This window comes from Drosophila bipectinata, chromosome XR (genome assembly GCF_030179905.1).
Source record: "Drosophila bipectinata strain 14024-0381.07 chromosome XR, DbipHiC1v2, whole genome shotgun sequence".
Taxonomy (NCBI): Eukaryota; Metazoa; Arthropoda; class Insecta; order Diptera; family Drosophilidae; genus Drosophila; species Drosophila bipectinata.
Genome location: NC_091735.1, coordinates 23,053,219 through 23,079,893, shown reverse-complemented (window position 1 = coordinate 23,079,893; position 26,675 = coordinate 23,053,219). Strand labels below are relative to the sequence as shown.

Sequence of the window (26,675 nt, the reverse complement as noted above, 5' to 3'; positions counted from 1 at the left end):
GAGCTGCCCTGAATGGTTTGTTTTGTCATTAAAGTTGAGTTTTCCGTTTGTGTTGATATTTCTGTTGATGTTCCGGCCAGTTTGCCGGTTTTGTTTCCAGTTCCAGGTGAAGTGGCCAGTGGAGGATGCTCTAATTAAATTTCCCAACCCCTCCTCCCCCCCCCCGACCATTTCCCGCGACCTCTTCATTATGCCACATCTGAGAGCCACGCCCACTCCACCACTCCACCACCCACCAACTCTTCACATGTTGACTGAAGCAAATAAATCAAGTTAAATAATTGCCACTCGTATTGTCAACTGTGTGTGTGTGTGTGTGTTTATAGTGTGTGTGTGTGTGTGTGTGTCTTTTCGCTGTTCTGCGTATGTGTTTGTGTGGGTGTTGTCTTGTTTGACATGGGCCTGGTCCAAGTCCAAGGGCCACGCCCACTGCTTACACAAATAAACAAGGACTACAAAAGGATATAATTTCACAACAAATTCAAAAACAAAAAAAAAAGTTCATTTAATGAAAGGACTTGTTTTTTTGTTGTTTGTTTGTTATTTAATTACTTAAAAGGAAGAGAAAAAATAAGTTAAATAATAAATAAATAAAATAATAAATAAAAGGTTTTAGTTAAGAAATTGGAAATGGAATTTACATTTAATTAAAGAAATGGGAAATTTATTAAAGGCATGGCTTTTATGTTTATCTTTTTTAGTTTTCTTTTCTTAAGCTTTACTATTGGATCTATGCTCTCTAACGGATCTAAGCCGTTAGACGGATCAAACGGATCTAACGGATCTACATGCGGCAGCGTCCTATATACTATATATGTAGATATATGCATAGAGAGGCACGTAAAAAAAAATAGTTTACTTCAGGCTTTAAGGAAAACATATAGATTATAAAAAACTATCATCTAAAAATTAATGAGGCCCTTAAACATAAAAAAAAACAATTTCTTAAGATAAAATACTTAGTTTTTAATTAAAAATTATATATTAAAATGTAATCTAAATATGAATTATAATATTCATAATTAAAACCATTAAATATCCGAACTATATGTCTTTAAAAACTTTTTAAATAAACTAACCTGTTTGTAACTATTTTCCAATTTCAAACTTTAAATTTTTTAATAAATATTTGAATCATAAATTTAAGGCCATATATTGAAAAGGAAAAAATATTAAAACAAAGTCCTATATTCTTTGCAATTATATTTTATATAAAATTTAAACCTCAATCCACACACACACTGACCAGCCCTGCCAACAGCACAAAAGTTTCTTGTTTTACATTAATGTTGCCGGATTTGGGCCTTCCTTACTGCCACGCCCCTGCCTACAGCCCCTGCCTACCGCCTACCGCCTACCGCCTACCAGCACCCACAACCTTGCAACAACAAATTGTTCAACGAAAATTTCATTATAATTAAAACATTTTACTAAGCACCATTCCCCAAAAAGTCGGCCAAAAAACCAACACACACACACACTCTTGCCCTCTGCCTCTGCGGGCAGACACATTATCCCACACTTGTGGCGGTGTGTGCGGGTCACTTCCTGTTCCTGGCTCACAACTTCCGGTCCGGTTTGGACCACCCCCCCTTATGGCATTCTTCGACTATGGCAACTAAACTATGCATGAACTTTTGACTCGATCTGGGCAGCATATCCCCAGTCGCATTCGAATGGGAGATCCGAGAATACCTTCTGGGCATTCGGGCTCTGGTTTCTGGTTCGTTTTTTTTTTTGGTTTTAGTGCAATTTCAATTAAAAATGGGGGAACGCATTTTTGATTTTATTTAAATTGTCAGAGATATCCCAAAAGAGGCTTCTACGAGTCTACCAAAGTATGAGGCAATGATAGAGGTATGATGGACAACAGTAGGCTTTATTTTTATGAAAAATCCACCAAGTAATCCTTGGAATTTCAAAAAAATACCTGTCAAAGTCATAAGCTAAGGGCTCCCCCCTACAATCATCAGTCTCATTCGGAACTTCGATCGGTGAACACCAAAAAAAAATTATCGGTTTACAAAAAAAAAAACGAAAGCTAAACAGAAATTCAAAAATAAATTTGTATAAATTTTGGGAAATTATTTTTCTACACTAGTTTTTCACTTTTGAACTAAGAAAAGCTAGAAAAGAATACAAATTATTACAAAATATGACTGAGGACGCCCTAACTCTCCTGAAGAAGGAGCGCCAGCAGTGGCGGCGCAATCCTCTCAAGGGATACGAGGCCCATCCGCGGAGGAACAAGAACGGGACCCTCAACTACATGCTGTGGGACTGCGGCGTGCCCGGCAAGAAGGGCACCCCCTGGCAGGGCGGAATCTTCTGGCTGGAGGTGACCTTCACCGAGGAGTACCCCACGAAGCCACCGCAGTGCAAGTTCGTGCCCACCGTGCTGCACCCGAACGTGTATCCGTCGGGTATCGTGAAGTACCCGCTTCTGGAGGAGGACTGGCAGCCCGGCATCACCCTCAAGTGCCTGATGACGTGCATCCAGGAGCTGCTCTACATGCCCAACATGAACGACGCGGTCGCGATGCGGGCCGTCTACCTGATGAAGTGGCGGCCCCGCGACTACAACAGGATCGTCCGCGCCCAGGCCCACGACATGTCCCCCATGATGTCCTCCGACGAAGAAGATTGAAGCTTTAATCCTGGAGACTAGTCTTTCACTGCAGGCACCTTCAGAACTTGTGGAAAATTATTGGAAACTTACTAAAATCTGACAAGCCAAGAAAAAAATTGACGAAATTTTAGAGAAAACTATTTGGCCTCTAAATCGGGGTGTTTTAGGAATGTATCTGTTCAGGACTCAAATTTTAAAAGTAATAAGAACTTGGTTTTGACTTTATTTAGATGAGGGGGGAATTGTTAAAGGTAATACAAGAGAGCTGAAGGACACAGCAAAGCCACCTATAGGCAGCTATAGCCTTAAAAAAATCTAAAAAATATTTCCGTCCCAGATTTTGATGCAGAGTGATAAATAATGCTTCCACAAATCGTCTAAAATATCCCGCTTGGGAATCGGATGATATATATAGAGCTATAGGCTTTGCGGGGGCCATATGGATATTTCCGTGGTTTTGTTATGTTTTATTGGAAGTGTGTTGCAGAAGTGTGTTATAGAGGAAGTGTTATTGCAGCTCTGCTGTTCGTTTTGAGTGCTTCGAGTATAAAAGTGGCAGATGTCGATAAGAATAGTGGGTTTTTAAGGGAATGCAAGTTCGTTTATTCAAACTCTATGGTAAAAAGCCATCAGGCATTCCTTAAATTGGATAAGGAATTCGAAAAATGCTGCCGATCCAGAAAGACTTCCAACAATTTCGACGACTGTGCTTCTTGTTTAATAAAATTTCAAAAGTCTGACAATAATAATTTGATAAGTCGCGTCTGGTATACATATTCCTCCCCCCGTGGATCATACTAACAATCCTGTACACCGTAAAATTTAAATCAACATTAAACATCAAAGATCCAGTCACTAATAAGCCAAGTAACTACAAAGACATAAAAGTAATTGGCTCGTAATCGCCAGCATGGTCAGGAAAAACCCATAAATTTCATTTAACTTAGATTTTGTTTTTCTGTTAATAAATATTTTATGTTATTGGAGAGATGGCTGGATGTTTTGCAAACATTTTCGACGGTTACAATATACTCAGAAGATCGTATTCGATGTATAGCATGTACTATGTAGTGTTGAATCGGCCATATACAGATTATAAAAGCTCCTATTGAGTTTTAAGAACAGACTTCTGATATCTGGCAGCTTTAAAGAGCAGAACCAGATTTTCTGTCAATATTCAATTTTTGGTTTTTTGGGGAAAAATTTAGTCTCGTAGTAGGCTGTGAGGTCGAATACCTGCCTATTTAAGGCGGAATGTGTATAGAAAGCATCAGTATATTGTTCAACCGGCTAGAAGCAAGACGCCAGACAAGTTTTATATTAAAAAAAATAAAAATCAACGACTGGTGAGTATGAAAAAAAAATTCCCCCAAAAAATATTCCTTTCTTTGGGATTAGATCGGTCTAAATTAATATTCAGTACATAACAGGGAAAAAAAATTTTTTATCGAGTTTAAAAATAATTCAAAAAATAAATATAAGGAAAAAAATCTTCAAAAAACAGAAAGCATCAGTATATTTTTCAACCGGCTAGAAGCAAGACGCCAGAGAAGTTTTATATTGAAAAAAATTAAAATCAACGAATGGAGAGTATGAAAAAAAAAAATTCCCCAAAAAATATTCCTTTGGGATTAGATCGGTCTAAATTAATATTCAGTACATAATAGTGAAAAAAATGGTTTATCGAGTTTAAAAATTAATTAAAAAAATAAATATAAGGAAAAAAATCTTCAAAAAACAGAAAAAAATAAAAATAAACTGGAGAATGAAATGATATCGCGCACATGATCATCTCCAACGACAACATAGATCGAATGTTAATAAATAATAAAATAATTTCAAAAAATGATAAATAATAAAAATAATAAGTGGCCACAACCACAACCTCCAGCATCAACAAAGAAGGCGCAATGTTAAATAACTCAAATAAAAAAAAACATTTCAAAAATAAAAAAAAAAAACTTAAAAAACAAATAAGAGCTTTCGACTGGACTGTTCGACAAACGAACGAACAATGAGTTTGAGATCCCAAATGCTCCGCCTTTTATAGTAAAATCTTAGAGAGACCAGACCCTTGTTATCTGCTGATCCCTCTGATATTTCCGTATGGCTAAAGGGCTTTTGAAGAGGGTCCCACTATTTGAGGAGACAAGAGGTAGAGTCTTAAATCTGTTCACACTAAAGTTGAATTTCTTAATGGCCACGTGCTTTTTGGTAAACTTTTATAAAAAATCATTTTCAAATCGTATTATTTTGTGATCTGTGGGCCTGATGGAGTTGAAGTCTAAAGATGGTAACCCAAGAAGAATAGGAAGTGGCCCAGGAAGTCTAAGTGACAACATTTCCAGGAATTATACATCTGCGAACCATTTCCAAGAATCTGTTCGTCGATGCAGCAAAAAACGTGCTTTGAAGGGGAGAGTATAGCTTCTAAAAAATTGGAAAAAAAATGGACAAAAAATTTAAAAAATATTTTGTGTCAGGATTTTGATGCAAATGGTAGCAAATCGATCTAGAAATCGATAAAGGTACTCCGCTTGAGAATCGGATGAGAATTGGGGAAGATATAGCCATCGCAGAGGACCCTATAGGGGAAAACCGCATTTCCAAGGGGTCCGCTTAGGAAAAATGGACAAAAAATCTAAAAAATATTTTGTCTCGGGATTTTGATGCAGAATGATAGCAAATCGATCTAGAAATCGTTTAAGGTACTCCGCTTGAGAATCGAATGAGAATTGGGGAAGATATAGCCATCACCGTGGACCCTATAGGAAAAAACCGCATTTCCAAGGGGTCCCCTCAGGTAAAATGGACAAAAAATGGGAAAAATATTTCGTCTCGGGATTTGGATGCAGAATGGTAGCAAATCGATCCAGAAATCGATAAAGGTACTCCGCTTGAGGATCGGATGAGAATTGGGGAAGATATAGACATCGCAGTAAGGGAAAACCGCATTTCCAAGGGAAAAACCCAATATTCATGGAAAATCCCTTCCCAAATCTTTAAAATAAATATTAAATAATTAATTTTAATAATAATATTGTAAGCCATCCTAATAATTTAAAACTAAATAGTTAAATTTGTGGGGAAATTGGGTTAATTTGTGCGGCACATATCCTTCCATATCCTGGCACTGCGACTCACATTCGCTTTGCCACTGAAATGTGTCCCTGGGTCCACTTGTCGAGAGTCCTGCCTTTGGCTGGCATTCGAACGCATTAACGGGGGTGGTGGTCCTGTGCACCCTCACATCCGCCCTCCCGCCTTGCCATTTAAACTTGGCTAACACTGAGGATCCTCATACACCCCCCTCACGTCCTGTGCCTCTGCCTGCCGTCTACGCTTATGACCCTGCCTCTAATGGCATTTGGCCCGCAGGCAAATGCAATTTTTTCGGTTCAAAATGAAAGCAAATTTTCCGCATTAAGTAAGCCATAATTGAATAACGTCATAAGCTGCCTCTAACACAGACCCAGAAAAGTGGGCAAAGATGATGATGGGCGGGGAAGGGGCAGGGTCAGGGGGGAGAGATTCGCGGCCTGCGGTTGTGTGTGTGTGTGTTTGTATGTGTGTGTGTGTAATCAATTATGCTTTTTATGTCAAACGCCATGAGAGAATGATCCACACAGAAGTGGGGGAGGAGGAGGAGGCCAGCAGGGCTGCGAGTCAGTGGGCGTGGCACAATGTGCGGCACAAAACATTAGCATCAACAACAGACGCATCACCACAGCCTCTCAGCCACCCACCTCCCAGTCATCAGTCAAAATTTAAAACTTAATTTCATTTGACAATTTTTTGATAAAAAAAAAAAAAAATTATAAATTAAATTAAACAAAAATTATTTACAAAAAAATCTACTAATTCAGTGAGAAACTATGTCACAACAATTAGCTTGTGATTTAATTTCAGATTTAATTGCCTGATTTGCATGTCAAAGGAGCTATATTTTCTAAAAGCTACACTGCCAAAAAACTAGCAAAAGAAAAAAAATAAATATAAATTATAGAGAAAAAAAATAAATATATTAATATTAGATATTTTATTTAAGAAAAACCTGAAGAAAAAGTATACCTTGTACCTCTACAAGTACCAGGTTTTAGATTCCTGCCTAGAAGTCCCTCCTTTACTGAAGATTTATACCTTTAGATAGTTTCCTAGATGTCTATAGCTCACCTACCTATTCCCCCTTTTTTTTCTCAAGTGCCTCTACTATTTTAAGTTATATAAACCAACCGGCTCATTGTCAGATTCATTATCCTCTTTATAATCATCCCGAGATGGCCGGGCACGCTGTCATCATCTTTTGTCATTTGGCTATGAGACCTGGTCTTTTGGCCTGTCTCTGTCTCTGGGCCTGTCTGTCTAATTCCTCAACGCCGTGCTTAACGTCCATTCATCTTCATCTGCTTCATGGCTTCTAAGCTTCATCTCCTTTGTCCTTCCATGGCACCTACATACCTCGTTCCCTTCGTACTTCCCATCGTTGTCCTTCGTCCTCCATAAACGTGTCGAATCCTTCAGCCTCCTTTCAATGTCTTAAAAATTTGCGCAAATATTTTGTCTTCTTTTTTTCCGAACTGATGGCCAAGTACTTCCCTCCTTAATAGTCAACATTGTTGGCCAAGTTGGCCTGATCTATTGGCCTCGTTAAAGGAAATTAGCACATTGCCAATTTCCACAAAAAACTAAGAACAGAAAACTTAATAAATAAATGAAATTAAATAAATAGAATATTCTAGAAGCTATACTCTCCTCTTCAAAGCACGTTTTGTGTTGCTTCGACGGACAGATTCTTGGAAATGGTTCGCAGATGTATAATTCCTATAATTAGACTTCCTGGGCCACTTCCTATTCCTTCTTGGGTTACCATCTTTAGACTTCAACTCCATTAGGTCCACGGATCACAAAATATAACGATTTGAAAATGATTTTTTATAAAAGTTTACCAAAAAGCACGTGACCATTAAGAAATTCAACTTTAGTGTGAACAGATGTTAAGACTCTACTTCTTGTCTCCTCAAATAGTGGGACCCTCTTCAAAAGCCCTTTAGCCATACAGAAATATCAGAGGGATCAGCAGATCACAAGGGTCTGGTCTCTCTAAGATTTTACTATAAAAGGCGGAGCATTTGGGATCTCAAACTCATTGTTCGTTCGTTTGTCGAACAGTCAAGTCGACTCTTATTTGTTTTTTAAGTTTTTTTTTTTTATTTTTGAAATGTTTTTTTTTATTTGAGTTATTTAACATTGCGCCTCCTTTGTTGATGCTGGAGGTTGTGGTTGTGGTCACTTATTATTTTTATTATTTATCATTTTTTGAAATTATTTTATTATTTATTAACATTCGATCTATGTTGTCGTTGGAGATGATCATGTGCGCGATATCATTTAATTCTCCAGTTTATTTTTATTTTTTTCTGTTTTTTGAAGATTTTTTTCCTTATATTTATTTTTTGAATTATTTTTAAACTCGATAAAAAATTTTTTTTCACTATTATGTACTGAACATTAATTTAGACCGATCTAATCCCAAAGAAAGGAATATTTTTTGGGGAATTTTCTTTTTTCATACTCACCATTCGTTGATTTTAATTTTTTTCAATATAAAACTTGTCTGGCGTCTTGCTTCTTGCCGGTTGAAAAATATACTGATGCTTTCTGTTTTTTGAAGATTTTTTTCCTTATATTTATTTTTTGGATTATTTTTAAACTCGATAAACAATTTTTTTTCACTATTATGTACTGAACATTAATTTAGACCGATCTAATCCCAAAGAAAGGAATATTTTTTGGGGGAATTTTTTTTTTCATTCTCACCAGTCGTTGATTTTAATTTTTTTCAATATAAAATTCTGTATATTTTTTTTTTCAATTATTTTAACTCTCAAGCTTCTTTTAGTTCATCTATCTGATTTTTTTTAAATTTTGAAGTCTTATTTTTATTAAAACTGTTTTATTTTCATAAAATTCTCTTAAACGAATTTTATCGTGATAAAATTTCATGGGTCTGATTTTCTTCCAAATTCCATCCTTTGGAATTAAAAATAAAGATTTATATTTCGAATTTTTTGTCATTCCTTGGCTTCTATAATAAAACTGAAATTTAAGCCAGAGCTGATAACCTAAAAGCTGATTATTATTATTGTTATTTTTGACAGGGGGGCATATCAAAAGCATTAATGCAAATAATCGATAAGTTATCGCCAAGGCTCAACATCGAGCGATGCCTGTTTATGTTTTCGGAGGCTTAGCGATTCGAACAATGCCGAAATGAATGCATAATGAATGGCTTGAATGGCTCCAATGGTCCGACAGGGCCAACTAAATGAATAAATGCAAAGCAATGGGCTGCCATATGGCTTTAAGGACCCAAAAGGTCCTGGGCTGTGTGGCACGAGGCGCGAGGCTAGCCGAGACGAGACGAGACGAGGCGGTTGTGGCGCGAAATCAACGAAATGTTAAATAAGCAAAACGTGACTTTATTCGCAAAATGATGAGGCCAGCGCCTCCCCTGATTGGGTTGGGTGTTCCCTGGACTCCCCTGGTTTTGACGGTAACCAGGACTCAGAAATAGGAATTCCTCTGCAGCTTCAGCTCCAGTTCCAGCACCAGGCTGCTGTAGGCCAAAGTCCTTTTGGCATATCGAGCTTAACACCTTTGCCAGTCAGTCACTGACGCTGCTATTTTACAAACTTTCTGGCACTTTGGGGTATATTGGTTTTTAGTTAGAGATGAGTTATAATTATAATTGTTTATTATTTATATTATTATTCTTTTAAATAAATATTATTTAATTAAAAATACTAAAAAAATGCCTTTTTTTACGTTTTCCCATTAGTGTGGCTGCCACTTTTTGTCTTTAGAATGTCTTGATTCTAGTGTGACCATCTTTTAACAGCAAAAAACCCTTTATCTCAAGCTTAATATTTCACAATTCATAGAAACTATTAGGAAATGCCCTTTAAAATCCAGACAAGAGGTATCTCATGGGTCCTTTGACTTGCTGACGGCCTGTGGCTCCTGTTGTTGGTCCTGTTGGCTTTAAGTGCTACTGGCAGCTGACGACGGGCGAACAAAACAAAAAGCAGCTCCAACCGTAGGAAAAAGCATAAAAAAAAAAACCCAAAAAAAAAAAAAATAGTCGAAGCCAAAAATTGCTGACAGCATTTTTGGAAATTGGCGTCGAAGGCTTCTCCTGCCTTTTGGATACTGGGATGTGCAAAAGGGATGGACAGAGAGAGAGAGGGAGAAGGAGATGGAGATGAAGCAACGACAAGTGCGTCTGACAGGCGTGGCATTAAAGCCGACCATAAAGCTGAGAATCGATTTTATGGAACGAGTAGTCAGAGTAGTAGTAGTAGTGGTAGTTGCTTTTAATGTGGCCTGTGCTGTGGCCAAAACCAAAGTTTGTCATAAAGTGTCAAAGTGAATTGAAAATTTCCATTAAGCGCTACAAATCTGCAGAATCCGCGCCAACCGCAACCGACCGCACAAAGCCCAACAACAACAATAACAATAACAACAAACAGCAAAACCACAAGCTCCAAAAACATTGCAATTCCACCAAACAAAAGTTGCAATCAAATATAGAAAAAAATAAAAATAAAAATGCAACAGAATCTGAATCAGAATCAGAATAATTGAAACATTCTTGCTGACACAAAAGGCTCTTGTAATACTGATTCAAATAATATCAATTATGAACATCAAAAACTCATCGGGTTGTAAAAAGCTGTAAAAAAAATATACATATACATATATATGTTAAAAGCTGTCATCTCAATTTAATGAGATTAATAAATGGCAAAAAAACATTATTTTACATTTTTAGTTAGCTTATGAAAAATTATTCAAAAAAAAAAAAAAAAAAAAAAAGAAATAATAATTTAATGCATTAATTTAGATTGATTATCGATGCATTTTTGTTGTTCCATTTTTCTACCTTTACTTGACTTATAGTAGATTATAATTAATAATACAAAATATTATTAAGTTTAGTTCATGAGGCTACTACTACAGCTGCATAAGTAGTCCAAGGGACGCTGTCTCATATTGTACGGCCTTTAGAGCATTTTCTCTAACAGAAAACTTTTCTCTAATTATTTTCTCATATTAATTAACTTGAAAACTACAAACAATTAGCCTAAAATCATATTTACATACATTGTGTCTTGCAACTTAATTTGTTGCTTAAAGCACTACGATAACTATCGAAAATTGTTATGCCAAAACCCCCAAAAGATTTTCATTTTATCCTGTGGTTAAAATTTCCTGTGGAGAGAATGGGAAAAACACATCCTCACCCACACCCACACCATACACACACATACTAACAAACAAAAAGGATAAAATGGCCATCGGGTGGTTGGGTGAAAATTGCCAATGGCACAATTTTCTTTTGTGTTTTTGTAAATTGTGTGAATTTTAACACTTGATATTCTTTTAATGAATTATTTCGTCTTCTCGCCAGCCAGCCAGCCACCCGGCTCCCCCAGCTTCGTTCCTTTGGTTATTTACATTTTTCAACTATTTTACATGCCTAGACCGAACAAGCATGAGAGCGTCCTTTACAAAAAAAAAAAATTGAAATAAAATATGGCAAAGAGGAGGCTGTGCAGCGGGAGGATGGAGGGCTACTTTTGTAAGTCAGCTGGCTGCCGGAGGGCGTAGGAAACTTTTCAAGCAAATAGCTTGCAATTGAGTTATTTATTGTGTGTGTTTTTCTCCCTATATATATATATATGTGTGTGTGTGTTTGTGCGGCCCAAAAATGGCCAAATTATTTGGTCCAGACCAGACCAGTCCAGTTCAGTTCAGTTTGGTACGTTTCGGCTTGTTTCAATTTCCAGTTAACAGTTTTTTTTTTAAGTTTTACACAAAAAACAAGAAAACTAGAAACTAGATATAATAAAAAAAAAATAAAGGATTAAATATATAATTTATTTTTTTTTTTTTTAAGTATGTGAGGGTTTTTCTTTAAAGGGTTTTTAATCTTAAATATTTCAAGCCAATATGTATTTTGGCCAAGTACATTTTAGCAAGTAGCTGAGTTCCCATTTTGTATTGCCTTTTAGCTGCCGGCCAACATTTCGTTTCGTCCTTTACTGTTTTTTTTTTCTTTCTTTCTTTCGTTTTTCGTTTTGTTTTGCTTGGCTTTGTATTTTGCTTCTCTTTCTCACTCTTTATTTGCCTTGTGGTTGCCACTTTTGATTGTTTTGGCCATAATATTTGCCATTGTTGGTGTTCTTGTTGTTGTTGGTGGTGGTGGTGGTGGTGGTCATGGTGGTGATGGTGCTGGTGTGTGCGTGCTGCGGCTCAAGCATTGTTATTATGTATTTGTCTATATGGCCGAGAACGCAATTTGCAGTCGGCCTTCTGGCAAGGCAACAACCAAAATAAAACACCAGAAAAAACATCCAAAATGGCCTTAAGCGAGAAAGATTTAGACTTGAGGGTATCCTAAAATTCGCTCATAAAAAATATTACGCGCCAAAAAAAATTACGCGCCTTAAAAAAATTCGCGCCAAAAAATATTACGCGCCTAAAAAATATTACCCGCCAAAAAAATTCGCGCCAAAAAATTAACGCGCCTTTAAATATTAGGCGCCAAAATAAATTCGCGCCTTAAAAAATTTCGCGCCAAAAAAATCGCGCGCCTAAAAAAATTCGCGCCAAAAAACATTCCCGCCAAAATATTAAGCTTAGTATTTTTCTTGGCAGTGGTATTGCAGTAGTATTTTTGGGATGAATTTTTTTTTAATGCAAATAAAATACTACAATTAGTAAAAATCTACACCAATTAACGTTATCATTAACACTAAGAACTTCTAATTGCAAGATAGCTTTTAATTCTTAAAATAAAAATTTTAAAACCAAAAAATTCTGTTTATCTAACCATTCTAAAAATAAAAGATCTTAATATCCCAAACTTTTTCCAAAAAAATTTTCCATTTCGCAAAAATACGCTTCTTAAAAAATAAATCACGGGCAATTAAGTGATTGAATAACCGCAGTTATCAGGCATTTGAGGGGCCAAGAAACCGATATACCCGTTTATGGTTATATTGGTTATAAAAAAGAGGAAATGAAACGAAACGAAACGAAAATTAAAACAGTGAAATGTTCCATGCCGGGAGACGGAGAACAAAAACATTGAGCCCCCAAAAACAAGGCGCAGTGGTTCCACAAACACCCGCAAACACAAATATACATACAGATACACATACGCACGCATTAAGGACATAAGGCGTTGTGGTCCTGACGCTCGATTGCCTTTTTATAACAGAAACACTTGGCAGGAGAATTGTATGATTTGGGGCGTGCATATAAGCATGAGAGTGCGTTTGGGTGAAATGCTTTAAAAGTTCATTGTTTTTTTTTTTGAAGAGTATCCCCGGCTACTCTTCTGTTGATCTAAACCTTTTGCCCTACGGTATCCCAAAAGTCCCAAAACTTAAAACTCTCGCCCACTTACCGTCTCCTTCAAATCCGTTTACATTTTCCACAAAACTTTTCAACCAAAAATAAAGAACTTTTCTCACTGCAAACCAAGAAAGTCGTTCCCACAGCCAAAGAAAATGAATGTGGCATATGGGAGATTGTGCGAAATATATACATATGTGTATATATAGAAACCTGTTCCATAAAATACATAAAAATATTTGTACTATTTGCTGTGAGCAAGAGTGCGATGAATAATGACGGTGAGTGAGTGCACTCGTGAAGGCATGTGGTGTGATCGAGTGGCTTAAATTAAATTACCAAAAATGCTCAACAAGCAAATTGGTACACAGGGGTTTTCTAAAAGCACTTAAAAATAAAAAAACGAAATATAATAATAAAATAATACCCTCGAATAAAAATATGAGGTATAGTTGCTCGATCTTCATAAAGAAGAAAAATTCTCTTTAAGACTTTTTAAGTTTAAAAAAAGTGTGACCTTATACTAAAAAAATCAAAACACCCATTTCACGCAATGTGGCCAGTTGCTTAAAGGCTTTAAGATATTTTTTCACTCTTCTCAGCAAGATTGGGTGAGTTTGGTCAGAAGCTGATGTGCAGTCGAACAGTTCACATCTAGCTTCTCATGAACGGAAGTTCTGTGGTTTAAGTTATTTTTTTTTTTTTTTTTACTTTGAGTCTTATTTAACTAGCGAGTCTTATTAATAAATAAAAATGTATTATTTTTATTTTTTTTTTTTTTTAATTTAAAACCTGGGTCTTGCAATAAGTTTGTCCTTCCCTTTACCGGCATTCTATATAAATATGACTTGAAAACCTTTTTGGTCAGAAGCTGATGTGCAGTCGAACAGTCAACATCTAGCTTCTCGTGAACGGAAGTTTTATGGTTTAAGTTTTTTTTTATTTTATTGTATATATTATATATTAATATATATATTTTATTTATTTTTATTATCTGATTAATGTTCCTGTTTCGGAGTTCAAAAACTTGGACAGTATATTTAATTAAAATAAAAATTAAAATTTTCCTTTTTCTATATTAAGAGGCAGATAAAAAAAAAACAAACGCATAATAGCCATTTGTATTTAATGTATGGCAGTTTTTAGCCACCAGTACTTCCTCATTTTTATTAGAAGACAAAGCTCTCCGGATTTATTTTAACCGTGGACCCTTTAGCTTTAAATAACTCCACCCTTGGACAAGGGCAAGGGAACAAGGCCCAAGTTTTAGACAATTCAGACGATGATCGTGGATGCCTGAAGAGATTCAGTGCTCATGGCTCTGGGCTCATTGGAGCACCAAAAAAAGGCCAAGTTTTGGAGATTTCAACTCCATTTTTATTAAATGCTGAAGTTCTCAGTCACAGCCTTGATGATGAGCGATCGAAAACCAATTGTGTCGCAATAAACTTAAATCTTTTAGTTACTCAATCTTTTTTAGCCCCGGGGCCTTGCGTTAATTCAAAACGTGGACCGCATATTGTGGATTTTATAAAACTATGTCCGGGACATAGCCACCAGTACTTTTTCATTTTTATCAGAGGACAAAGCTCTCCGGATTTATTTTAACCGTGGACCAGTACTTTTTCATTTTTATTAGAAGACAAAGCTCTCCGGATTTATTTTAACCGTGGACCCTTTAGCCTTAAAAAACTCCACCCTTGGACAAGGGTAAGGGAACAGGGCCCCAGTTTTAGATAGTTCAGACGATGACCGTGGGTGTATCTCTTCATTGGTTACGGCTCTGGGCTCATTGGAGCACCAAAAAAGGCCCAAGTTTTGGAGATTTCAACTCCCAGGCCACCAGTACTTCTCCATTTTTATTAAATGCTGAAGTTCTCAGTCACAGCCTTGATGATGAGCGATCGAAAACCAAATTGATTATTGTGTCGCAATAAACTTAAATCTTTTAGTTACTCAATCTTTTTTAGCCCCCGGGCCTTGCGTTAATTCAAAACGTGGACCGCATATTGTGGATTTTATAAAACTATGTCCGGGACATAGCCACCAGTACTTTTTCATTTTTATTAGAGGACAAAGCTCTCCGGATTTATTTTAACCGTGGACCCTTTAGCCTTAAAAAACTCCACCCTTGGACAAGGGTAAGGGAACAAGGCCCCAGTTTTAGACAGTTCAGACGATGACCGTGGATGACCGTGGATGTCAGTACTTCTCGATTTTTATGAAATGCTGAAGTTCTCCGGCTTTATTTAAACCATGGACGCTTCTGACGTTCCAATAGCTAAATCCACACAGTTACTGAATACTTTTTGGGCCCCAGGGCCTAGTTTTTTTTTTTTTTTTTGCCCCGAGGCCTTGCGTTAATTCATAACGTGGACCGTATATTGTGGATTTTACAAAGCTATGCCCAGGAATCTGGTCATATTAAAAGATGGTAGTATTGAGATGGTTTATTGGATTAGCTTGCATTAGAATTTATATTTTTGGGAACTCATTTTTTCCTTGGAGCCAAAAAAAAAGGCCACAAGCTTTAGATAGTTCCACCCTTGGACTCTATAATGTGGCGTCTTTAAAGCCACAAATACTTCTACATTTTTATTAAAAGACAAAGATCTTCGGCCTCGGAAATATTGCCTCTATGTGAGACACATTCAAAAATTTGGGGCTTGCCTTGATATAAGCCGTGGACCTTATATTGTGGAATTGCAATACTTTTGCTTTCGGCTATATGTGAGACATTTAAGTGTTGGGACTTTTTTCTGAAGGAACGTTCCAAGAAAGTATTCGTAATTTTTAATTTTTTGTTCATGTTCCTGTTCCAGGGCTTGCCTTCGTATAAGCCGTGGACCTTATATAGTGGAGTTTCAATATTTTTGCTTTCCGTTAGCATTGAGATCATTCTCGGGATCTTTGTGGAGGTGGTTTATTTCATTGGCGTCCACTATATTTTACATTTTTTTTTTTTCTTTTGAAATTTTGTAGTTATGTCTATCTTTCATGTAATGACTCCATAAAATACCTTCCGGAAGTATGGCCTCAATATGAGACACATTCAAAAATTTGGGGCTTGCCTTCATATAGGCCGTGGACCTTATATTGTGGAATTGCAAGACTTTTGCTTTCGGCTATATGTGAGACATTTAAGTGTTGGGACTTTTTTCTAAAGGAACGTTCCAAGAAAGTATCCGTACTTTTTAATTTTTTGACGTGTTCCTGTTCAAGGGCTTGCCTTTGTTTCAGTCGTGGACCTTATATTGTGGAGTTTCAATATTTTGCTTTCGGTTAGCATTGAGATCATTCACGGGATCTTTTTGGAAGTGGTTTATTTCATTGGCGTCCACTATATTTTGTATTTTTTTTTTTTAATTTGGATTTTTTTATTTGCGTCTATCCTTCATGTAATGACTCCATATAATACCTTCCGGAAATATGGCCTCAATATGAGACACATTCAAGTGTTGGGACTTTTTTCTGAAGGAACGTTCCAAGAAAGTATCCGTACCTGTTCCAGGGCTTGATTTTGCTTAAGCCGTGGACCTTATATTGTGGAATTGCAAGACTTTTGCTTTCAGTTAGCATTGAGATCATTCACTGGATCTTTGTGGAGGTGGTTTATTTCATTGGCGTCCACTATATTTTGTATTTTTTTTTTTTCTTTTGAAATTTTATATTTATGTCTATCTTTCATGTAATGACTTTATTTAATACCTTTCGGAAGTATGGCCTCTATGTGAGAGACATTCACGGATAGCTCTTTCCTTTTGCTCGTGAAACCTTTCGCAACGCATTCCAATATTTTTATTAATAATAAGTCATTCGATGATTTAATATGTGCAACGCGTATATGCGATTTGGCCTCCAGTGTCACAAATACACAAAAAAACATTCAAGCCCGCGCTGAATTAGCAGATACAGTGCCCACAACATTTATTCGTACACCCCATATTTTTAACTTCAAGCATCTGAAACTTGGTTTATATTAGTGTAACTAAAACAAAACTTTATTGAACAATGAAGAGAAGTATTTTTCCAATGCAGATAAACAAAAAAAGTATATAATTCATTTCCAAAACATATAAAAAATTTTCAAAAACAAAAAAAAGGCACTTTTTTACGCAAACAAATTATTCGTACAGTAAATAAAATAATAAGAATTGTGTTAAAAAAACGGACGCAAATCTTTTTTTAATATTTTGTAGGACCACCTTTGGCCTTAATGACTGCTTCTAAACGTCGACGCATACTTTTGACCAAACGTTTGGTGTCATCAACCGATATTTTGTCCCACTCAGTTCGTATGGCTGTTTCGAGAGTGGCCTTTGATGTTATTGGGTGTTTTCTGATCCTGCGCTCTAATAAATCCCAGAGGTGTTCTATTGGATTCAAATCCGGTGACTGCGGTGGGGTTTTTAACTGCTTGCAGTGGTAAATAAGCCACTCTTGTACAAGATATGAAGCATGTTTCGGGTCATTATCTTGTTGAAACAAAAACTTTTGCTGATCTAGCCCAAGTTTTGCGGCACTTGGATATAAATTATTTTTTAAAATGTCCAAATACATGTGTTTGTTCATTTTATCAGTGATGAACACCATCTGACCAGGTCCTGATGCTGCCATACACCCTCAAACCATCGTATTTCCGCCTCCGTGCTTAACTGTTGGAATAAGATTCTTTTCATTCATCTCTTCATTCACCTTCCGCCAGACTTTCGAAGGCCCATCTGCACGAAATATGTTAAATTTTGATTCGTCGCTAAATATTACGTTTTCCCAAAAAGAATCTGGTTCATCTTTGTAGCGTTTGGCAAAGTCTAATCGTTTTTTCTTATTTATGTCCGAAATGTATGGCTTGCGCCGTGCCACTCTACCATGATAGCCAGCATTATGCAGGCAATTGCGCACCGTTTGAGAGCAAACTTTTTTTTGTACATCTTCTTGCAAGCTTTGACATAGCATTGTACTTGTAGTTTTTGGGTTTTGGACCACTTCAGCTACTACTTTGCGTTCCTCACGTGGCGTTAATATTTTTGCCCTTCCAGCGTTTTGGTGCTTTGAGGCCAATTGACCAGTATTTAAGTAGTTTTTTATTACACTTTGCACAGTGGAGTGCGATCTGCCAATTGTTTCACCGATTTCGCGAAGAGACTTGTTTTTTAAATGCAAATTCAAAATTACTTTGCGTAATTCTACTGGTAAATCAGCACTTCGTCCCATTTTAATTGCAGCCAATAAAATTGTCCTCTAAACAAGCACCAAACTGACAACAAATGCACAAGTGGTCCATTCTACTCAAAAGTCACGAAAATCAATCAAAAGAAAAAAGCGTATTACCGTTATAATTGCAAAAAAGCAACAAAAGAAGAAAATGTACGAATAATTTGTGTGCGCTATTTGCGCTCCACTTTTTGTTTTTTAGGCAACACTCTTTGTGTATGCACAAAAGGAATTGTTTTTTTTTGCGAAACATGTACATAACAAACATATCAAACAGTGTGCATTTAAAATTTTGGACTAGTCGCAAATACTTAGCAAATAAATCCATATTTTTAAGAAAATGAAAGGTGTACGAATAAATGTTGTGGGCACTGTATATGTACGTACGTGTACGTGTCAGATGTACGAGATAGTCGGAGGAGACATAACCCCTAAATTTTTTCGCATAGCAAGTGCCAAGTGCCACCCACCGAATGGCGAAAAACAAATTCTTGAGTAGTTTTTCTTACATTTTCCATTACGCCTGCTCATACATTCTCTTTGCAACATTCTGGCATTTCCGTATGCTTTCCATACCCCCCCTCCATGCCTGCCACATCATGGTATCTCCTCCCTCCGGTATCCAATGGCCGGTACTGTATTTGCATGCAGTTCACGGCTGTGGCACAGATTTCTGGACTTGAAGTCTGAGCCTGCGACTGAGCCACCACTAGAATCTGGCCTTGCTTCAAGGATTCAAGGAGTTTTGTCGAATGTGTGTGCCACATCCTTCACACACATACAGACACATGGGTCTGGAAAAGTGGTTCAAGGGGCAGTCGACTGGAGATGAAGTGGATTGGTTATGAACTGCCAAGCAGCTTAACCCAATGAACTTGGGCTCAACGACTAATGGAAAGCCAAAAAAAAAAAAAAAAAAATGGAAGAAAATTTAATTAATTTTCCCATTTTCTATATCCGGGGGCGGATTAAATATAAACACCTAAGAGCCACTGGTGTTCAATACGTCGCACATTTTTTTGTGTAAAAAAAAATCCTCTAGAACTATCGGAATCGTTGCCTACATATGTAGGTCCTCTATTTTTTATTAAAAACACAGGTTTCGTAGCTCAGGGCTCTTTCTACGAAACAAGGTCCAAGTTTTAGACAATTCAGACGATGACCGTGGATGCTCAGGGCTCTGGGCTCATTGGAGCACCAAAAAAGGCCCAAGTTTTGGAGATTTCAACTCCCGAGGAAGCTACCAGTTCTTTTTCATTTTTATTAAATGCTGAAGTTCTCAGTCACAGCCTTGATGATGAGCGATCGAAAACAAAATTGATTATTCTGTCGCAATAAACATAAATCTTTTAGTTACTCAATCTTTTTTGGCCCCAGGGCCTCGATTTTTTCAGCCCCGGGGCCTTTCGTTAATTCAAAACGTGGACCGCATATTGTGGATTTTATAAAACTATGTCCGGGACATAGCCACCAGTACTTTTTCATTTTTATTAGAGGACAAAGCTCTCCGGATTTATTTTAACCGTGGACTCTTTAGCTTTAAATAACTCCACCCTTGGACAAGGGTAAGGGAACAAGGCCCAAGTTTTAGACAGTTCAGACGATGATCGTGGATGCCTGAAGAGATTCAGTGCTCATGGCTCTGGGCTCATTGGAGCACCAAAAAAGGCCCAAGTTTTGGAGATTTCAGCTCCCAGGCCACCAGTACTTCTTCATTTTTATTAGAAGACCAAGTTCTCTGGCTCCGGACCCTTCTGACGTTCCAATAGCTAAATCCACAGCTACTGAATTTTTTTTGGGCCCCAGGGCCTCGTTTTTTTATTTTTTGCCCCGGGGCTTTGTGTTAATTCAAAACGTGGACCTTATATTGTGGACTTTGCAAAACTATGTCCAGGAATCGGTAATAGTAAAAATTGGGGGGCCCGTCTTTATTTACTCCGTGGACCCAATATCGTTTCAATAGTAACAGCCACTGAATTCTTTTCAGGCCCCAGGGCTTCGTATTTTCTATTTTTAGCCTCGGGGGCCCTTTTTTCTATTTTTCGGCCCCGGGGTTCATTCCAAACGTGGACCCAAAAACCATCATATTTAATTTTGACTCGAGGGCAGTCTCTATTTAAAATGTGGACCCTATATTGGAGCGTTTTTTTATAGAGTCCCAGAGCCTCTATAATATTATATTTAATCCACCCCAGGGCCCTGATTTTTTTTTTTAAATATATATAAAGTTCCCAATTTAAAAAGAGGCTTCTAAGAGCTGCATCCGCTGCATGCTGCCTCGACCACAGCAAGTGGTCAAATGACCAAACCAGCAAACGAGATCTAGGTCTGACCAGGTCTTTCTGATTAAAAGATGCGTTTTGAGATTTTCTCAATAAGCTTTTAGTATTTTTTTGGAAATAAGCATACAGTCACACTCTCAACATTCATATATATCGATCGTTTAATTTAAATATCTATCGATATCCCAAAAATATTTAAAAGTTTTGTACTTAAAAAAATCAAGAAAAAAGAATCCCATTTTAAAATATTAGAAATTTAAATATTTATTTCTATAATTTTAATAAAAAAAAAATACAAATAAAAATTATTAAAATGGAAAAATATTATCACTATCGTTACATTATCACTATCGATAGTTAGTGTTGGAAAGTTCTGATCGGATTGAATATCGTTCAGTGTTGCAAAATATTCAGATTAATCACAAGTAAAAATTTTGTCGAAAAAGCTAGAAAAAAAATGTTATTAAAGAAGTCCGTGGATTTATTAAAAGAAAGTGGAGTTGTTTAGTAAGAATTGTCTTGAAAAGTACAAGGTTATGTGAAAATGGGTTTGTAGTTAATGAAGAGGAAGATCAGTGTTAACCACGTGTTATTTTTTATAGAAAGCATGGTGTTTCTGTGTGAAAATTCTGCAAAATGGCTGCACAAGGGCGTCCGAGAAAATAAAACCAAGTACGCTTTACCTAAAACATCAACACGAGAAGTTCGGTTATTTTTACAAAGTTACCTAAAGTAACTAGCCACTTGTTAAGGAATTGAATCCCTGCCATACACCTTATTCTTGTGATGCTTGTACCTAATTTCTCAGTAAGACCCGTTCTGTTTTTTATTTAAAACCGCCAAGAATCATGTGCACGTTCTCATTTCCTTTTCAGATTCTTATTTACAAGTCAAGCTATTTGTAATACCTCGTAACTTTGTTAACTTTCCCATGCATATTATGATATGCTAATGCATTTCGATGTCTCGACGGAGGAGGAAAAGTACTTTGGATGCGAATATAGGGAAGCGTTTTTCGCTTTCCATCTGCCTGCTTATTTGGTTTCTTCTTATTTATTTCATTTACAATTTGTTTTATTTTATTCAAGGTTTTTTTTTCTGCTTACAGAGGCGCTCCTGGGCATATATATATATATATAGTGGGCGTGGCTGGGGTATAGAACTTGCTGCGATGCCTTTATGTGCCGATCCCTGTTTGGTACGTGAGCTCACGTCGACATTCGAAGGAGAGACATGATGCCTGAAAATTGAGTATACGACATGTTGGCATTGTCATGATAAAGATGCCAGCCGACAGGACGAGGCCTGCAAAATTGTCCTGGCACTCTGCCAACGCAAGGAACAAAAAAAAAAAATTAAAGTATAAGAAGGAGGAGGAGGAGGAGAGCAAATTCCAAGGAACAGAACACTCAACTCAACGCATTAATTATTGTAATTAGAAATTTCTCAGGCTTGCTTTTACTTTTCTTTATATATTTTTTTTTTTGTTTTTGGTGAATTTTTTGTACTTATTTTTTTTTTCTTATTTTGTCCATCAGTCAGCGAGTTGAAAGTACTAAGGACCATGGCGGAGACGACTCAACGAAGAGGAGGAGGCTTTAAGAAAATTCAATTTGTTGTTAAATTAACCCTTAAATCATGTGAGTTTCTTTGTCATTTTGAACTGCATATATGTATGTTGGTGCTGGTGTGTGTGTGTGAGTCTCTGTGAAATAAAAAAAGGAAGCTCTTCCACACCTCCCAGTAGTCTCCCAGTCTCCCAGTCTGTCTGTCTGTCAAACAATGTGCAAGAAAATTAACTCACAACAATTTGGGAAAACATCAAGCTGCCGACTGCTTTTTGGCCTTTTGTTGTTGCCTGTTTTAGCAGCTCAAATTTCAAATTGCTTACTTAAAGCAATAAAGACGAGCAAACACTCACAAAGGCTCACACACACACACACACTCACCATCACACATACTCAAATACCCCAACACATGGACGTTTGTGAAGCACTCAGCCAAAAATGTCTGCTTTTGATAAGTAAAAGCGGGAAAAAAAAGAGAGAAAAAAAAGAGAGAAAGCAAGAAGCAAATTGCAAACAGCTCACAAAGCTCAAATGGCGGCAAAAAAAAAAATACCAAAAAAAAAAAAAAAAAAAAAAATCGGTAACTGGCATGAAAAGATTTTCAAAGACAACTACTTTCTCAGAGGATTTAATGAAGAACTATACTTGATTGATTCTAAAAGTGATTTTTTATCAAAAATTGTATAACAAAAAATGTAAACTTAAGTTCTCATATCTCTATAATATTTATTTTGTTAATTTAATTTAATGTTAAGTAGTTGGAAACTTGAAGAACTCAAAAGAACCTCTCAAGGAAAAAGGAGCCGCCATTAACCACTTGACATTTTTTTTTTCCATTGACCGAGTTGGTTTCTTGGTGTTTGTTGGCCTAAATGTCGCGCCTGTTTGTTGTTTTTTTTTTTTTTCTTGGTTCTTGTTGTTATTGCAATGCGTAAATATTATTTTAAATTCTCTAACAAAAAGCCTCAAAGTGAAAATGAATCCCAAAGACAATGGCCGAAATAGACGAAAAATAACAGGCAGACAAATGAACTTAGTTTTAGAGCTTGGTGGGCGAAATGGGCGTGGCACATAGTTATAATAGAAGTGAACCGAGAGGCAGGCAGTAAAAGTTTTTGATTTGTGTATAGAAGCTCGAGCACAGACTACGATCCCAGATACATAGATACAGATACACGCGCGTGTGGCCCAGCAGCGAAAGTTACAACTTTCATTTCGTTTATAGGATTGAAATGGCCTAGGAGTGGGGGGCGGGGGATGTGGGGCAGTGGGGGGCTTGGGCGGTGTGTGGCCACTTGGCCACTAAAAGGCCAAAACTATAATGACACTGGACCGCCGATTTCCGAGTTCAAAGTACCATTTATTTTACTCTAAAAAGTCTCTCTAAAGATTTACGAAAATTACTTCAAAAGTAATATAATTTCTATTTAAATTTTAAAAGGAATTTGTTGGGGAAGTTTAGCAACTTTTAGATAAAGATTTTGAGTATCTTAAAAGTATCTTAAAGTTCTTTAAGTTACTAGTCTTTTGTATATTGAATTAGAATAGGATTTGAAATTGTAGGTATTTTTGGTATTTTTTTGTAAACGATTTTTCATCTATCTCTCTTTTTTTAAAGATATATTGGAATAAAATACATAAAGTAATTAGTTAAATATATATTATAATTATATTAACATGTTTGCAAAATATTTGCTGTTGAAATAATTCCATTGTTTGAAAACATAACCCAACAAAACACCTAACCTTTTCACCATAACCTAGATTAGGCAAAGAATCAAAAAGGTTTGAATCAAAAATACACCGTTTAATGTTTTGTTTTATTTTAACTAAACACTATATATTTTATTTAAAAAAAAATTCTGGAGTTTTTTTATTTTCTTTTAAAATAATTAAATTTTTTGCAAACATAACCAAACATAATGTAAAACATAACCTACAAAAAATGTTAGGTTACATCTCCCCTATGTTTTGAATTCAAAAAAGTACCGTTTAATGTTTTGTTGGGATTTACTAATTTCTTTCTGTATTTTATTTCAATAAAAAGTTCAAGTGTTTCTATTCTCTTTTAAAATATTTGCTTTTTTGCAAACATAACCTAACATAATTTTTAACATAACCTACAAAAAATGTTTGGTTCTATCTCCCGTACGTTTTGAATTCAAAAAAGTACCGTTTAATATTTTGTAGCCGCCAGCAAGTTTTCTGAGGTCAGTTTTAAGAGAAAAGCTAAGCTGGAGGGGAGGCGGGAGGGTGCTGTGGACGAAAACAAAAACCCATTTAGCATGTCTAATCCTAATAGCAACAAGCACGAATATGTCGAGGGCAACTACGAAATATACACCCACACAGCCAGCCAGCTGCACATGTGTATGTGTATATGTGTGTGTGTGTGTGTGTTTGGGAGGCTTTTCCTTTCCCCAGAATGCTTGGCCTTTTGTTTTCTATGGCTTATCTTCATAATGTGACTGTCGCCGTCGCCGTTGCTGTCTCACTTGCTCCTATACTCCTGTCTCTATGGCTCTATGGCCTTCCCATTGCAGAGAGTAACTGATAGCAGTTACAACTTTTTCCAAAACACACACACACATACACATTTACAGACCTAACACGCACGTGGGGCATATATATATATATTTTGTAGCATACTTTTGTGAGCCAAAAACTTTAATGAAACGCCAAAGCGCCAAAAACTTTCGCTTTTTGTTTCGTTTAGCCAGCCGAATGCGATAAAAATGAAAGACAAAGACATAGAGACAAGGGCAAACCCAACGACAGAGACAGCAATACACAATGGCAATGAGAAAAAAAAAAAAAGAGAAAGTACATACATATATATAATATAGTATATATGTATGTAAGGTTTATCGGTCTATACGCATTTCCCGTCTGCTGGCAGCTGCATTGGACACAAGAAATATGAGAAGGGAAACTGCCAGAGACATAGATTTTTCATTCGGATTTCCGATTTGCGCCAAATGGCTTAATCATAAGCCTCCATTTCTCTACTTCTCTCTCTTTCTATTTAACTATCGCCATCTCTTTCGGCTGTGTCTGTGCGCCTTTTTGAGTTTGCATTTTAGCTTTGTGTGGCTGCGTCATAAAAATTATGCCATGAAGGTTGCCATGCTCTTTGACAGAAAAGTAGGAGAAACGGAAATGGTTTTTGCGGCAAATCTCGCGTTTTTCTCCCTTTTCTTCTCCACACAAGTGCCACCAAATGAGTGAAAGCTGGGGCTAGTGAGACGGGTGGGGTAATGGGGATGTCCCTATTTTCCCCTCTAGGGAAAGTGCCATAAAATTAGGCATTTAAATGCAACCAAAGTGCTGTCTGTGCCTCGAGGAGTTGAGGAAGAAATGAAGGATTATTCCTTATAAGGCTCTTCCCCTATAGAGTCCACTGCGATGGCTATATCTTCCCCAATTCTCATCCGAATTTCAAGCGGAGTACCTTTATCGATTTCTAGGCCGATTTGCCACCATTCTGCATCAAAATCCCGAGACAAAATATTTTTTAGATTTTTTGTGCATTTTTTCTGATGGGATCAGAAAAACCCCTAGGAAATGGGGTTTTCCCCTATAGGGTCCACTGCGATGGCTATATCTTCCCCAATTCTCATCCGATTCTCAAGCGGAGTACCTCTATCGATTTCTATACCGATTTGCCACCATTCTGCATCAAAACCCAGAGACGAAATATTTTTTAGATTTTTTGTCCATTTTTCCTGATGGGATCCCTTAAAAATGGGTTTTTCCCCTATAGGGTCCACTGCGATGTCTATATCTTCCCCAATTCTCATCCGATTCTCAAGCGGAGTACCTTTATCGATTCCTAGATCGATTCTCCACCATTCTGCATCAAAACCCAGAGACGAAATATTTTTTAGATTTTTGTCCATTTTTCTTGATGGGATCCCTTTGGAAATGAGGTTTCCCCCTATAGGGTCCACTGCGATGGCTATATCTTCGCCAATTCTCAAGCGGAGTACCTTAAACGATTTCTAGATCGATTCTGCATCATTCGTGGTCCACCATTCTATCTACAAAGCTTAATGCCACAAAAGAAGAAACCACACCTAGCTTAACTCGTTCAACAAAAAGCTAAAAACTTTCCCACAAAGAGCTACGCACTTTTCCCAAAAAGATAAATTAAGCAAAAAATAAAATCAAATCAAAAAAATAATAAATAAACTAAGGAAAAAATTAGTGTTGAGAAACAAAACTAAAATAAATAAATGAAAGAAAAAAAAAAAATAGCGTAAAGAAAATTTGTTTGTGGAAATTGTTTCACAAAAGCTGGAAACCAGGAAACCACAAAACAATGCAACACGAGTGGGTGGTGGGTAGTGGTTGGGTGGATGGGTGGTTCTATGGGTTAAGAGGGGGATAGGAGTGTTCGTTCCGTCAAAGTTTCCTCACCTGAGTGGTGCTACTTTTACCCTAGCCGTGGGTGTTACAAATTTCTAGGAAAAGTTTCTGCAAACACGACGGCAGGGAAATGTTTCTCCTCCAGCCCGCAAAAGTTTATGTTTTCCAAAAAGTCCCGTCTTTGCTGCCCCA

The 26,675-nt window shown here is 36.8% G+C and overlaps 1 protein-coding gene, 1 long non-coding RNA gene and 1 pseudogene across 7 annotated transcripts in view; 2 read left to right on the top strand and 1 right to left on the bottom strand.

Moving 5' to 3' along the window:
- The window catches only part of nAChRalpha3 (nicotinic Acetylcholine Receptor alpha3), a 142,047-nt gene that overhangs the window by 86,735 nt on the left and 28,637 nt on the right, over positions 1–26,675 (bottom strand). Inside the window, exon 1 of one of the 4 annotated variants that reach the window (XM_070276582.1) lies at positions 7,088–7,337. The exons of the other annotated variants lie outside the window; for them this stretch is intronic. The gene's annotated coding sequence lies outside the window, so the exon portion shown is untranslated. Of the gene's footprint in view, positions 1–7,087; positions 7,338–26,675 lie in introns of those variants that run through there. 4 annotated transcript variants of the gene reach the window in all.
- Positions 2,156–2,647, top strand: LOC122321948 (SUMO-conjugating enzyme UBC9-B pseudogene; annotated as a pseudogene).
- Positions 20,958–26,675, top strand: part of LOC138925677 (uncharacterized) — a 31,376-nt gene continuing 25,658 nt past the window's right edge. For all 3 annotated transcript variants that reach the window (XR_011441870.1, XR_011441869.1, XR_011441871.1), the window contains exons 1-4: positions 20,958–21,354; positions 21,423–21,588; positions 21,656–21,978; positions 22,086–22,187. This is a non-coding gene — a long non-coding RNA (uncharacterized lncRNA). The remainder of the gene's footprint in view (positions 21,355–21,422; positions 21,589–21,655; positions 21,979–22,085; positions 22,188–26,675) is intronic.